Raw genomic sequence first — 16,278 nt, 5'->3', positions numbered from 1 at the left:
ACGCACGCATTTCCGTTCTCATCGTTGCCACTGCGCACGTCTAAGAAAGCATTATGGGAGTTATAGTTTTTTTAAAAAAAATTCACAGGCGACTTGTAACCTCGAGGTGCAGATTCTGTTGTTTTCATTGAGGCGACTGGTTGGTTCTCAAATGTATTTTGGAGAATTTAAGATGTGAGAAGCAAGAATTTCGGAGACATAAAATTAAAATAAACATAAAGGGTTTGATGTTCTTTTTCACTATATTGCTTTGAAATAATCAGTGACCTTTTTTAAAGTTAAAAAAAACCAAGTAAAAAAGTGATATAGTACATATTAACATTTCTGGTGGAATGTCCGTTTAGTTTGGTTTAGCTTTTGAAGAGATTGGAAAAGTTACATAACAGCTGTAGCTTTACTGTTTTCCCCGGACTTATAAAATGGTGCAACACAGGAAATTAATATTACTTTGTTGTTGGCTGTCAGATTTGCTAATGCAAAACGTTGAAAAACGAAATTACTTTCCTTAAATCAATGCTACTTAGAAACGAGGGAAATGGCAGTGGCTGAAGACATAATATATGTAAAAAGAGTACAGACTTGCTCACATTTACTTTCTATTTTTAAAATTATATTGTCTAAGCTGTAATTTAGTCCATTTGATACAAATGTCATTGGGTCTAAAAATGAATATGGATGTCTAAAATTATGTTTCATTGTGATTACAAAAGTACTTACACATTTCCACTTGTTTTCTTTTACATTTCTTGCATGTTTTCTTTTTTTAATCTTCAATATTTTGTTGATCACTGATAAAACAACAGGCTAGAGGTATATGGCACATCTTTGGAATAGAATTTCAGTAGAAGAGAGGAATAGAAAATCAGTCCATCCAGCTCAATATTTATGCCAGGCTTCTCCAGCTTGTTGCCCTCTAGATATAGAAATATAATTTTCATCATCCCCAGGCACTAGTGGCCATAATGCTGGAGTATAATAACAAATGAAGTCCCAACACATTTGGAGGGCACTATGTTAGGAAGGGCTTGTTTGTTCTGATGGGCAGCAGTTCTCCCAAGATTTTCCTGGCCCTAAATGGAGATTGAACTTAGGATCATTTGCATGTAAATCATATCCAGTACCATCAAGCTACTGTATAACCCTTCCTTCTGCATTTACAGTATGTTTATTTAGAGGCAAGATCTGGTGAAAATACATGATGAAGCAAGCATCTATTTCAGTTCCATACAATCTGTATTTAAAGGCAAAGAAAGATAATTTCTTTCTTTACAATGCTTTAAAAAGCTACATATGGTAAAAATGAGTGGAAATCAGGAGCCCTGTTTTGTAACAGATACTCATTTAAAAAGCCCTCACTTATGTGTAGAAGACAGTCGCACAAGGAATTTCACCACTCCAGAAGTAACTGCACCTGGGTGATGTCAAGCCATTGTCTCATTTCACCAGCTGAGCTGATTTATTTCTGACTCAGCTGTAGAGTATTTACAATTGCAGGAAAGATGATCTTGCTATTTGCAGTGCTAAAGCTCCATATATCTTATGAGTGGGTCATTATCCAATTGGTCAGCGCTTGGTTCAGCCCAGCCTCTCCTCTATCCCGGCAGAAATTTTGCTGCCGTATGAAACAAAGGGATAGAGCTTTGTGATTTTGCAACTCCCCCTCATAGCAGTGGATAATTTATGGACAAATGCACACAATATGAGCTGAACTGTGGGTAATTACTGAATACTGGTTTTGCACTGTCCTATTGGATAGCTGGAAGAAACAACTCATGCTGTTTTCAGCAATCCAAGGATGCAGCACTGAAAATTATTGTTTGAACTGCTCAGAAAGGATTGGGGAGTAGAAATGATGGTGGTGTAGAAGTGCACAGATTGATAGAGAAATTGTTCAGAATGTAATGTAGTTAGAAAATATATTTCAGATGTGTAAACTGGGATATAGATAGATGCTTAAGTCAAGCAGGATATATTTGGAAGCTTCTGCACGTTTATTTCTCTTGCAGTGCAGTTCTGACACCCAGTGGCCAGTTTAAATAATACAGATTGTTTTATATTACTGAAGGCCAAAGCATGCTGGTAGCAAGTTCACTATATGAAAATAATAAAATGTTGCAATAATAAGGCTTTTGTCTTTTCTGAACTGAGTATAAATATCACTAGATGAAAACAAATTTTAATATTATGGCAGACAAAATACTTCTCGTTTTTATCACATTCTACTTAATTTATAAACTATTATACCCCACATTATAATTTTTTCTAAACTACAGAGCCCCAGTTCCTTTGTAAGGAAAGTGGTGCAACACTTTCATCATTCTGTCCTATTCTGTATCTTTTCCAGATGCATTATACTTTTTTTGAGATAGAATAACCAGAATAGTGCAATATTCCAAATATGTCTGCACTCTTGATTTATGAGTGTTACAGAGCTGGTCTGGTAAATCTAGAATGTTTTACAGATTAACTATGAACAAGAAAAAAGACACAGTGAAAAAGGAAGGAAAAGAGAAATTTAAAAAAGGGTTCTATTATAAATGGTATAACATGCAAAGAACATGGTAGAATAGATACACTTTAGAGAAAGGAGGGATCCAAAAGCACTAGTTTCTAAGCAGATTCAGTCAAGCGTTTCCAGTCCCTTAATCATTTTATTAATACATTTTAAAATTGATTCCCCATCTTCTTCTATATATTATGTTACTGCTAATTTCTTCTATTAGAATGTGTTATTTATTTTGCATTATTTCTGTTATTTTTTTCTTTAAAAAAATAGCAATATAATTTGTTCCTTGTCATAGGTTGTTTGCACCTTCCTTAATCTTCCCTTCTCCTGTTTCAGTGTTAAATAAGCTAAATTGGGGAGTGGGGGAGATGGGCGGTAATAAAAATATGATAAATAAATAAATTATCCAGAAGGTTGCTCAGTGTGTAGAGTCTTTCTTCAATTTCCTTCTAATTTATCTTTTCAACATTGTTTTTCTTTCTTTCAGTTAAATGCAGCCTTGCTTAATTTCTGGAAAACTTTCTTCATATACATATTAATTTATTAGTTCCTCTAGGATAGTTATCCACTTGGCTTGCAGAAAGGTAGCAGTATCATCAGCATATATGGAGATTAGATTATGAGCTAGAGACAAAGTGAAAATCAGCTTTGTTAAAGGCTTGTATGATATCATTAATATATAATCTAAATAGCAGGGGCCCAAGATATATCTGTTTGACTCCTTTGGATGTTGGGATAGCCTCAGTCAATTCTTTGCTATTAGTATGTCTAACCTTCATTGTAGTGTTCTTATGAAACATTGTTAGTTGAAGAAAATGATGACCAGCACAAGATGCTGCCAGTTTTCACCATAACCTCTCTGAAGGAAATGAATCAAATGCTGCCTTCTGTCAGGGCCAGCCTCGCTTCGCAATAAGACACAGACTCACTTAATGGATATTAAGGATTTCTGGTTTATTGGAATGATAGCTGACAGAACGAAAAACGGGAACGGGGTAGGTAGTGTGGGGGTGCCCCTTTTATACCCTCCTGTATTCCCCCGGGCTTCCCCACCCCTCGATGCCCCGATCCCTCTTGATGGGACCCTTGATGGCTGCTTGGGCGTTTTCCCCGGTGTCCTCTTTGTCTCCCTGCAACGGTTGTGTCCTCCGGGGCACCATGTGCTCCTTATCTTCACTCCTCTGACGTCTCTCCTTTCAGTTGTTTATGGGATCATGGGTGTGGGTGTCTTTGGGTGCTTGTGTTAATCCCTGGTTTGATTATCTTCTTCCCCCTTTTCCTTAATGATCATGATCCACGTTGTGAGGCTCTTTGTGCCTTGCAACGAGGTCATGACATGCTGCCCCCCCAAAGATGTTCTATGGTGCTGGTTTCTCCGGGTATGCCTCATGGAACTGTCTTGTTAGTTGTCTAGCCATGACGTGTCGTGCCTGGACCCACTCTGGGTGTGAGAAATGTTTCCATCTCACGAGGTATTGTAGTGTTCCTCTTTGCTTTCTTGAGTCCAGTATTTCTTTTACTTCAAAATGTTGTTGGTTGTCTATCATTATGGGTGGGGGTGGAGGTTCTTCCGTATGCCATTTGGATGTGCTCGTTGGCTTCAGTAGTGCACAATGAAACACTGGGTGGACCCGTCTCAAATTGTAAGGCAGTTCCAGTTTGAAAGTAACTGGGTTGATTACCTGTATGATTTTAAAAGGTCCAATGAATTTCGGTGCCAATTTCTTCGAGGGTTGCGAGGTCTTTATGAACTTAGTGGAGAGGTAGACCCTATCTCCCACTTTGTAGTTCGGTGCCTCCGCCCTGTGGTTGTCCGCATATTTTTTGTACGTTGTTTGTGCGTCTGCTAGGGCCGTTTGGATGATTGGCCAGGTTGTTGCCAGCTGTGCCGCCCAATCGTCTGGTGAGCAGGGCAGGGTTTCAGGTTGCGGCAATTCTGGTATCGGTACAAAGTCCCTTCCATAGACCACCTTAAAAGGGGTGTGGCCAGTGCTCTGGTGTACCGCGTTATTATAGGCCACCTCTGCAAAAGGTAGTAGGTCTACCCAGTTGTCCTGTTGATAATTTATGAATGCCCTCAGGAACTGTTCAAGTGTTGAGTTTAGGATCTCTGTGGATCCGTCCGTGTTTGGATGCCACGCAGTGGACAGTGCTTGCTTGGTTCCGATTAGTTTTAAAAATTCCCGCCAAAACTTTGACGTGAATTGTGTGCCTCTGTCGGTCACCAACCTGTAGGGGGCGCCGTGGATCCTGTATATGTGTGTTAGGAATAAACGTGCCAGCTGTTGTGCGGAGGGGATAGTCGCGCACGGGATGAAGTGTGCTTGTTTCGAGAAATAGTCTTTTACCACCCATATCACAGTTTTTCTTTGGCTGGGTGGGAGGTCCACAATGAAATCCATGGAAATTTCTTCCCATGGCCGGGAGGGGCTGGCTACCGCCTGTAGCAGCCCGTGGGGTTTCCCTCCTTTACGTTTGGTGGTGGCACATATGGGGCAGTTGCCTATGTAGTCTTTTATGTCCTTTCTGAGGTTTGGCCACCAAAATTGCCTCCTCGTTAGGTGGAGGGTTTTTACAAACCCAAAATGCCCTGCAGATTTGTCATCGTGCGCTCTGTGTAAGATTTCCCCCCGCAGTGATTCGGGCACGTACAAGGCTTTCTCTTTCCAGGCGATGTTGTCTTTGAAAGATACATGTTGTTGGTTATTCTGCAACCATGTATCTTGCTGTAGTGCTTGTGTGAGTCTTTGTTGCCAGTTCGGTGAAATTGAGCGTCGGCTCCGATCGCTCCCCGCCGTTCGTGCTGGCGTGCGCTGATTCCTTGTCTGGCTCCGCGTGACAGCTGGGCAGCCGAGCTGTTTCTCGGTCCATACTGTTCCTACGATGTCGGAGGCTTGCGTGTCGTCCTGTGGCCGTCGGGAAAGGGCGTCTGCCAAGAAGTTTTTCTTGCCCGGTATGAATTTCAGCGTGAAATTGAACCGGCTGAAAAACTGAGCCCATCGCACCTGCTTCGGGCTGAGTCGTTTTGGTGTGCTGAGTGCCTCCAGGTTCTTGTGGTCCGTCCAAACCTCGAAGGGGCAGGAGGCCCCCTCCAGCAGGTGTCGCCACGTTTCCAAGGCTGTCTTCACTGCAAACGCCTCCTTTTCCCATACGTGCCATCTCCGCTCCGTTTCGGAGAATTTGCGGGAAAGGTAGGCGCAGGGCTTTAGGTGGTTGTCGGAGTCCTTTTGGAGCAGGATGGCTCCGATGGAAAAGTCGGAGGCATCTGCCTGCACCACAAAAGGCTTGGTGGGGTCGGGGTGTTGTAACACTGGCTCAGCTGTGAAGAGGGTTTTCAGTCTCTCGAAAGCCGTTTGACAGTCAGCTGTCCAATTCAGTAGCGCCCCCGGGTTCCTCGATTTGCGCGTGTCCCCCAAGCCCTTAGTCTTTAGCAGGTTAGTTAGGGGCAAAATAGTCTCTGCCAGCCTGGGCGTGAACCCCCTGTAGAAATTAGTGAATCCCAGGAGGCTTTGCAGCTGTCTCCTCGTGCGTGGGCGTTCCCACGCCAGGATGGCTTGGACCTTGCTGGGGTCCATTTCTATCCCTTTAGCAGAAATCCTATACCCTAGGTAGTCAATTTGTTTTTTGTGAAACTCGCACTTGGAGAGCTTTACGAACAGCTCTGCCTTGCGAAGTTTCTTGAGCACGTCCTTTACCAAGCGTTCGTGCTCACGTTCTGTTTCTGTGTAGATCAATACATCATCCAGGTAAACCAAAACCCCCTTAAAAAGGTGGTCACGCAGGACCTCATTAATTAACTGCATGAATACCCCCGGTGCTCCTGCCAATCCGAATGGGAGTACTTTATATTGAAATGCCCCCAATGGGCAATTGAAAGCAGTCTTCCACTCATCCCCCTCCCGTATCCATATGCGGTAGTAGGCTTCCCTTATGTCCAGTTTGGAGAATACCTTACCCTTTACCAGGTGGGACAAAATGTCCTTTATTAAGGGTAAGGGGTATTTATTTGAAATGCTTGCTGCGTTTAATCCGCGGTAGTCTGTACAGAGCCGCAATGACCCGTCCTTTTTCTCGCGAAAGAGGACTGGCGCTCCCACTGGAGAGTTTGCTGGCTCAATAAAACCTCTCGCCAGATTTTTGTCTATGAAGTCCCTTAATGCAGCTAGCTCTCGCTGGGTCATAGCATATATTTTTGGTTTGGGTAGGGGTACCCCCGGGACCAGTTCAATGGTGCAGTCCGTCTTTCTGTGGGGGGGGAGTTTGTCCGCCTCTTTCTCACCGAAAACGGCGAAATCCCCGTATTTGGTTGGCAGTCCCTCTGGCAGTGCTGTCTCTCTGTGTTCCGCAGTCGTCGTCGCCCCCCCCATGGCTGCTCGGGGAACCCTGTTCCCTGAAGGTGCTTGGTAACGCCCGTCAGCAAACTTAATCTCTCTGGTTCTCCAGTTGATGACTGGGTTTTGCTGCACGAGCCATGGGATCCCCAGTATGAGTCGGGGTTGCCCCACCGGTGCCACGATGAAAGCCAATTTTTCCTCGTGGCTGCCGAGCCGTAGCGCGGTTTCTCCGGTGTATTGGGTGACCGGGCCCCCTCCCGCTGCAGATCCATCGAGCTGCGAGAACACCAGATGGTGCTGAAGTGGATAGCAGCGGAGGTCGAGTGCGGCTGCCAGGTCAGGGTGCATGAGGCTTTTGGAGCAACCCGAATCAATGAGTGCCCAGACCTTTTCGGTTTTATTTCGATGGGTGAGGGTGACACGGACGTAGAGGGTGGGGCATTCCTCACTCACCCCTTTGTCGAAGCGCCTGTCAGTGTCCTCCACCTGTCCTTCAGCGCCCCTTAGGCCAGGTGGTTGTCGTTTCCCGCCGCCTCATCGGGGTTGCTTTCCTCCTCCTCTGAACTGTAGGGGCCGTGTCTGCGTCGGTACTCCCCCTTTGCTGCTGGTCGCTTTCTTGGCGCTGGGGTTGGTGCTGTTTGTGCCCTCCTTGGGCTCTCTCTGGGCGTCGTTTTGGGGCATGCGGCTGCTTTGTGATCTTCCCTGCCGCACGTGAAACATTGCCCTTTAGCGAAGCGTCTGTCCCGTTCCTCCTTCCAGGGTTGGGGTCTCGCCCTCACCTGCCTTGCGCTGGTGCGTGGGGGTCTCGCTGTCTCCATCTGTTGCGTTTCCCTCCTTGCGTGGAGGAACGTGTCGTGAGCGTTCTCCGCTTCCGCTGCCAGCTGGATCCACCCCGTGAGGGAGCTGGGGTTGTCGCGGCCAAGTGCCCACCAGAGGACGTTTAAGTTGAGTCCGTGTTTGAACTTCTCAATCAGTGTCGATTGAGACCAGGTGTCCACTTTTCCGGCTAGGGCTTGGAACTCCATGGCATACTCAGCCACGGAGCGCGGGCTTTGTCTAAGTGTCTCTAGCGCCCTTTTTGCCTTTTCTTGCTCCAGGGGGTCCCTGAAGTGCCTTTCTAGTGCCTGCAGGAATTCAGTGCTGTCCTGCAGCGCCCGGGCGCCTGATTGGCACAATTGGACATACCAATCGGCGGCCCGCCCTTTTAATTTTATGGCCAGGGCATTGATTTTTCCCCGCTCAGTTCTGAAGCAGGGACCCCATTCTTCGAGGTAGTACCTCGCGTTAGTCAAAAAAAAGGAAAGTTTCGAGGGGTCCCCATCGAACTTTATGCCAAAGTCTTTGGCGGGTGTCCTGGTCTGGCTCCTGGCCCCCTCTGCGTCGTGCCTCGGGCTCTGCGGGAGCTGCTGCGGGTCGGGGTGCCTCCGGTTCTCTTGCGGCATTGGTGCCTCTCTCTGGGTCTCCTCGCAAGGTCGTCGTCCCGTCGCTCGGGGGGGAGGGCGGGGTGTTCTCCCTCGGTCGGGCTCCTGGATCCAGGCTCCGCCGTCGCCGTCGCCGCCCGCCGGGTCGTCCCTCCGTCTCTCAGCCTGGCGCATCTCCCGTCGTGGGGTGGGCTCCTGGGGCTGGACGCCGCCGCCGCCGAGGTTGTCCCGCCGTCTCACGTCCGGGCGCGCCTCCGCTCGTTGGGTGGCCTCCTGGGGTCGGGTCCCGCCGTGGTCGCCGCCGTCCGCTGGGTCTCCACCCCGTCTCGCCTCCCGGTGCGCCTCCGGTCGTCGGTTGGGCTCCTTGGGTCGGGTTCCGCCGTCACCGCCGCCCCGCTCGCCCTGCCGCCTTTCGTCCGGGGGTGCCTCTGCGCCGCCTCCGTCGCAGAGTCCCTGCGCCGCCGTCAGCTGTTGGAGCATCTGCCGCACCGCCTGCATCCCTTCCTCCAACGCGTCGAGCCTCTCCGCCGTCCCTGGCTTCCCGCAGAGGTTTTCGCCGCTCCGCTCGCCCTCGCCGTTGGCCGTGGTAGAGGACGGATCGTCCCTCGTTCCTGCCGCGGTGCCAGGCGCGCCCTCGCCTTCGAGCGCCCAAGGTGGCGGTTCGTCTCGCGCTTCCTCCGGGGTTGCCTGCGGGCTTGGAGAGGGTCCCCTCGTCTTGCCCCCGGTGCCTCGCGGGCTCCGGGGCGCCGGGGTGGGTCCCTCCCCCGCTGCTTCCCCCCAGCTGGGTCCCATACTTACCGGGGCGTTGCATCGCCCGGACCTCAGCTGCATCCCGCCCTGCGAGAGTGGGGCTTCGTCGCCGGGCGCCGAAGGGTTGCGCCTCCTCGGTTCCTGGTTCTCCATGCCTGGCTGGGTCCCTCACAAACTTGTTGGATAGGTACCAGGTGGAAAAAAAATTTTTTGGGGTTCCCGTTTTTATGTCAGGGCCAGCCTCGCTTCGCAATAAGACACAGACTCACTTAATGGATATTAAGGATTTCTGGTTTATTGGAATGATAGCTGACAGAACGAAAAACGGGAACGGGGTAGGTAGTGTGGGGGTGCCCCTTTTATACCCTCCTGTATTCCCCCGGGCTTCCCCACCCCTCGATGCCCCGATCCCTCTTGATGGGACCCTTGATGGCTGCTTGGGCGTTTTCCCCGGTGTCCTCTTTGTCTCCCTGCAACGGTTGTGTCCTCCGGGGCACCATGTGCTCCTTATCTTCACTCCTCTGACGTCTCTCCTTTCAGTTGTTTATGGGATCATGGGTGTGGGTGTCTTTGGGTGCTTGTGTTAATCCCTGGTTTGATTATCTTCTTCCCCCTTTTCCTTAATGATCATGATCCACGTTGTGAGGCTCTTTGTGCCTTGCAACGAGGTCATGACACCTTCAAATTTATAAAGGGATCATAGAAAGAGGCTCTTGGTAGAATAACATACTTTGCAGACAGGTGGTACAAGGTGATACAGTGATCAACTATTAAAAAGACTAGTCTTAAGCTAGTTTGTTCCTCTGCAGTAGTCCCCAGGTTAAGAACACCCAGTTTATAGACAACCCATAGTTAAGAATGGGGCCCATTGTAGCAAAATTCAAGTTAAATACACAATGGTTTGAGTTAATAACATAATACTGCTTATACAGTATTATACAATAATACTGTTCCATCTAACATACAAATTCAACTTAAGGAGAGACCTTGGGAACAAAACTCATTGTTAAACTGGGGACTACTTCCTGGATTGATCCAGTCAGCAAGTTTTGAATAAAACTTCTGAATAAAGCTGTTGTGCTGCTTATATGCAGCCTAATTGGATTATAGTTATCTGTGTTGATCTTAATTGTCTTCCTTTTCCTTTTTTCTTTTTCTTTGGAAATCAGTACTGTTATGGAGTTATTCCATTCTTTAGGACTCTGCAGGGAATAATTGAAGTGGGTGAATAAGGAGGCCAAGAGAGAGGTCCACCATTTGGGATTTAATTTTACCATATCGGGTTAAATTAAGTCCCCCTTGGAGCTTTACCATTTTTCAACTGAGCAATTAATTACATGTAATCTCTCTAACTTAGAAACCAGTGGCTTTTCAGGTAAAGGATTAAAAGGTGCTTGGTATATATACATGTCTCTGACTATTGTTTAAAACAAGGTGCAGTAATAACTTATGCTAAGTTATTAACCTTTGTTGAAGGAGAACCTAAGTTAAAAACAAGAGAAGAACTGGAAATGGAGGGTTATACATTACTTGTGCACAACTAACAGAAAGATTTGGATAAGATTTATAATTTTGCAAATGAAAAAACCCAGTTTGAAGTGGATTTCTGTACCAATGATGAACATATTATTGCTAAGATGTGTAAACTTTTATTGCAAATGAATTTAGAGGATGAATATGTTAAAGATTGTATGATTAAATGGGCAACGATTCTGAATATAATGTTATGCTTGACCAATGGGAGAATACGTGGAGCAAAGGTTTGAAATTTACACTGAATTATTGTCATGATCGCCGTTGCGATGTTTGTGACATCGCAACAGCTCGCATGACAATACAGGGATATGGGTCCTGAGCTGATAAGGCAAGGGCAATAGAAAACCACAAAAAGAAGTAAGGGGTTTAAGGAAACTATGTAACGACTGAGTCCGGCAGCCCAGGAAGCAACAATAAAAGGAAACTGACATGAAATTGAATAACAACCAAACAGGCGAGGTTCGGAAGGGCGCGCCCGGGCTTTCGAGGAATCAGAAGCCTGATCACCCGGCAATGGATCATCACCGCACAGGAAGGCGATCGAGGCGATGCCTGGGGCGCAGGGGGCTGGACGACCTCTCACCTGGCAAGGACGAACTGTTGGGACTCGTGGGGTGCACCTGGGGTAAGGTGGGGTGGAGCGCTGACCAGCGCGGGCTATTTAAATCCCGTTCCGGCGCGCTCCCCTCACTCTCAGCTTTCTAAGGGCATGCATTCTATTCCCAAATAAAACCAGAACCTAAGTCTACTCTAGCGTCTGTGTGTTTATTGGGTCTCAGGCAGAGCTTGACATAAAGCTGAGAGTCATTTAAAACGAACCTCGCTGGTCTCCACTGGAAAAAAAAATTTTCCGCAGGAGAGAACACCGGCGATGACGGAACCGGGGACGGCCATGGAGTCGGCGCTTCAGACCGGAGGTGCAAAAGACGCAACGCACGTGGGAGAGACGACCAGACAGCTTCTGGAGTCGGCACGCCTGAGAGGGGACACGGGCTCCCTCTCTGCCCACACCGCACCCCAGTTCCAAACCTAGAGCTCCAGCCCGGAGTGGAGAGCCCCGATGGAAGAGGAAATCGGGAGCCAACAACTCTTCACTTGGGACGGCGTAACGGGACCCCGGCCGGGGGCATCCTACACCACCTGGAGACTCCACTACCCCCAAACGCCCGAGAGGGAAGTCGCAGGACTGCCGATCGGGCAGCAACCGGCAGCACCGAGAATGGACGACCCTGTCACACCTGACAGGTTCAGAGCCCTGGAGTCCAAGGTACAAGCCCTGGAACACATGCTCCAGTCCATGGCATCGGTGATGAGCGAGCTCACAAAGACTGCTACTGCACAGGCGGTAGGGGGGATCGTGGCACCCCACCCACCCTATCGACAACCCCGAGAGGAAGGGGCCAAGCACAGGACTCTTTCTCAGGGCCCCGTGGTCCCATTCCGGTGGGGGTCATCCCTAGCCACCCACAGGTGGGGGTCTCGCAACTTGGGGGGTTCACCAAGGACTTCCCCGTGAAATTTGACGGAGACCCCACGAACCTGTCGTTCTTCATGACGAACGCCATGAACTACATGATGCAATATGGACATTGCTTTGCAACGGAAGGGGCCAAAATCTCGGCGGTGGCCACAAAACTCAAGGGCAGGGCTGCGGACTGGTACGTCCAGATGTCAGAGTCCGGAGCCCCAGCCCTGGCTACCTTCCATACCTTCCTAGCCACTCTAAAGCGGTACTTCGAAGACCCCCTGGCAAAGGAAAGGGCCAAGAGTACCCTTAAAGGACTTCGCCAAGGACAAAAAGCGGTGGCGGACTACGCCCTTGAATTTAAGGTCCTAGCGGGGAAAATCCCAGAATGGTCCGAGGCCACCTTGATCGACATGTTCAAGGATGGCCTCAACCATGAGGTGTTGCAATGGGCACTATACAGAGACGATCCAGACTCCCTGCACGAGTGGATCTGTCTTGCCGGGAAGGCTGAGCACGCCCAGCGCACCTTCATGCTAGCGACTGAGAAAGACAGACCCCCTCCCAGCGGGAAAGGGCCAGTTCCACAGTCGGGCTCGACATGGGACGCGGAGCGACAATGTTGGTTTGCCCGTGGGCAAAATGTCAGATGTGGGAAGACGGGCCACTGGGCAGCTGAATGCCTCAAGGCCAGAATGACAAATCGCCCGCCCAGACCAACGCAAAAGGTGCCGCACAAGCCACCCAACCCTCCCAGATGGCTGACAGGAGCGCTAGCGACCCTGGACGAGGAAGAGGACACCTACCTCACAGGGGACATGTTGGACGCCCAGGAGCAGCCGGCGGGAAACGCCTTCCACCTGCCCTAAGCAGCACCGTCGGGCAGGTGGTGAAGAATGGGCGCGACACCCCCAGGGTGAGTGGGGATTGTCCCATCCTGGCAGGGGAAATCGAACTGACCTACGGCCCCAAAGCCATCGCGGTCGGAGCTTTGGTGGACTCTGTGTGCTCCAGAAACCTGATCCACCCGGACATTGCCGCCGCATTAAGCCTACCCTGCTTCCCCCTCCCAAAGCCGCTGACCTTTCAGCAACTCGATGGCTCCACGGCGGGGGGGGGGGACTGGCCACCCAGGGTACAAGGAAGGTCACCCTGAAAATGGGCACCCACAAGGAGACCATAGACTTCGTGGTCACCCCGGTAAGCAAGCCCATAGTGGTGTTGGGGATCCCCTGGCTAACCCGCCACAACCCCTACATTAATTGGAGGACCCGTTCGATAACATTCGAGGACGGGTTCTACCAGGTGCCAGCAAGGGAGAAATCCTCCGCTTTGACTGTGGGGAGGGCTGAGATTGTCGACCACCAAGCCCACGCTCCCCCCCCCCCCGGAAGAACTGCCGGAGCAATACTCGGACTTCGCCGACATCTTCGGGGAGGAGGAGGCGGACCAATTACCCCCCCATCGCAAGACGGACTGTGCAATTGAACTGCTCCCGAACGTCCCACTACCCAAGCCCAAAATTTACCCCATGACTCAGAGGGAATTGGCAGCACTGTGAGACTTTTTAGACAAAAACCTTGCTAGGGGCTTCATTGAACCGGCAAACTCACCGGTTGGAGCGCCCGTCCTATTCCGGGAGAAGAAGGACGGCACTAAGACTATGCACAGATTACCGTGGGTTAAATTCTGCCTCCCTGTCAAACAAATACCCCCTCCCCCTCGTAAAAGATATGCTGGCACACTTGTCAAAGGGAAGGGTGTTTTCCAAACTCGACCTCCGCAAGGCGTACTACCGAATTCGCATCAGGGAGGGGACGAGTGGAAAACAGCGTTCAACTGTCCCTTGGGCTCCTTCAAGTACAAGGTACTGCCTTTCGGTCTTGCGGGGGCCCTGGGGGTCTTCATGCAACTAATCAACGAGGTGCTGCATGAACATCTGTTCAAAGGAGTCTTAGTTTACCTAGACGATGTCCTAATCTACTCTAAGACTCAGAGGGAACACGAGAGATTAGTGAGACAAGTTCTCACTAAGCTCCGGAAAGCCAAACTCTACGCTAAGCTCTCCAAGTGCGAATTTCACAAGTCGCGCTTGGATTACTTAGGGTACAGAATCTCAGACAAGGGCATAGAAATGGACCCTGCGAAGGTTCAGGCTGTTTTGAGCTGGGAGTGCCCACACACCCGGCGCCAGCTTCAAAGTTTCCTTGGGTTCGCAAATTTCTATAGGTCCTTCGCAAAAGGGTTTGCTGAAATTGCCCTGCCCTTGACCGATTTATTGAAGACCAAAGGCGTCGGAGAGACGCGCAAGGTCAAAAACCCAGGGGCCATACTTAATTGGACTCCCGACTGTCAAACCACTTTCGACAGGCTGAAAGCGCTGTTCACAGCGGAGCCAATCCTGTCCCACCCCGACCCCGAACGGCCTTTTGTTGTGCAGGCTGACGCCTCCGACTTTTCAATTGGGGCTATCCTACTGCAAAAAGATTCTGCCGGAATCCTGAAGCCCTGCGCCTATCTCTCCTGGAAATTTTCCGAGGCAGAGAGGCGCTGGCACGTGTGGGAGAAAGAGGCATTAGCGGTTAAAGCAGCACTGGAGGCTTGGTGTCACCTTTTGGAAGGGGCAACTTGCCCTTTTGAGGTCTGGACAGACCACCGCAACCTCGAGGTGCTCCGTACGCCCCGGCGCCTCAGTCCCAAGCAGATACGCTGGGCTCAGTTTTTCAGCCGGTTCAAATTCCAGCTGAAGTTCATCCCAGGAAAAAAGAATTTCCTGGCAGATGCACTCTCCCGACTACCCCAGGACGCGGAGCCTATCTCCGACGTCGTAGGGACTGTGCTTTCTGACTCCCAATTGGGTTTAGCAGCTGTCACCCGGAGCCGCGCTCGAGGACAGCCTTCCCCCCCTTGCAAACGACTCTAGTGCAGCCTGCCCCGAGCCGCAGGCAACCACAGATGCCAGGTGGGTTACGTACAGATTTTATAACAGCATTAAAATCTGACCCCTGGCTCCTCGCCAACCCTAACAAAGTGACTATGGAACAGGACCTCGCCTGGGTGGAGGGAAGGTTATATGTCCCTGACTCACAAAGACCGACTATCCTCAGCAGGTCGCATGATAGCAAACAGGCTGGTCACTTTGGGTTCCTAAAATCCCTCCACCTAACTCGACGCCAATTTTGGTGGCCCTCGCTGAGGAAGGACGTCAAAACGTATGTGGTGTCCTGCCCTGTGTGTGCGATGGCCAAGTGACCGGCCGGTAAACCCCAGGGGCTGCTGCAGTCCATGGCTGAACCTTCACGCCCTTGGGATGAAATCTCAATGGATTTCACCATGGACTTACCGCCTAGCCAAAAGAAAACGGTCATCTGGGTAGTCAAAGACTACTTCTCAAAACAAGCCCATTTTATCCCCTGTGCCTCGATCCCGTCAGCACAACAGCTGGCGAAACTTTTCCTGGTACATGTGTACCGCCTCCATGGCTGCCCCTCCTGCTTGGTGACCGATAGGGGCACACAATTTACCTCGAGGTTTTGGCGGGCTTTTTTGAAACTAATAGGTACTCAGCAGGCCCTGTCAACCTCCTGGCATCCCCAGACGGACGGATCTACAGAGATCCTTAATGCCACACTGGAACAATTCCTCCGCTCCTATATAAATTACCACCAGGACGACTGGGTAGACTTACTCCTGTTTGCAGAGGTCGCATACAATAACCCGATACATCAAAGCACGGAACAAACCCCCTTTGGGGTGGTGTCGGGTCGGGAATTCATCCCCATCCCAGAGCTCCCTCAGCCCCCGTCCCCAGCAGCGGCCGCCTGTGACTGGGGTTCAAAACTCGCAGACTCCTGTCCCGTCATCAAGGACGCGCTTAAGGAGGCACAAGCTGCATACAAACTGCAGGCGGATAAACACCAGCGCCAACAACCAACTTTTTGGGTAGGGGACCTGGTTTACCTATCCACCAAATTCATTAAATCACTGCAACTGTCTAAGAAACTGGCCCCCAAATTTATTGGGCCATTCCAGGTGACACAAATCGTGAACCCAGTCACGGTGTGCTTGGACCTGCCCCATAATTTAAAGCGGCTGCACCTGGTGTTCCACTGCAGCTTACTCAAGACGGCAAGTGACTCCTCCCGGTGGCACCCACGCACTCCCCGCCCCCCAGTTATGATAGACGGACAGCAACATTTCGAGGTCAAGGAGGTACTCGACTCCCGCAAACTGCAGGGCTCCCTCCAATACCTGGTAAAATGGAAA

Source organism: Candoia aspera, chromosome 1 (assembly GCF_035149785.1).
Source record: "Candoia aspera isolate rCanAsp1 chromosome 1, rCanAsp1.hap2, whole genome shotgun sequence".
Taxonomy (NCBI): domain Eukaryota; kingdom Metazoa; phylum Chordata; class Lepidosauria; order Squamata; family Boidae; genus Candoia; species Candoia aspera.
Note: the sequence above shows the minus strand (reverse complement) of the source record.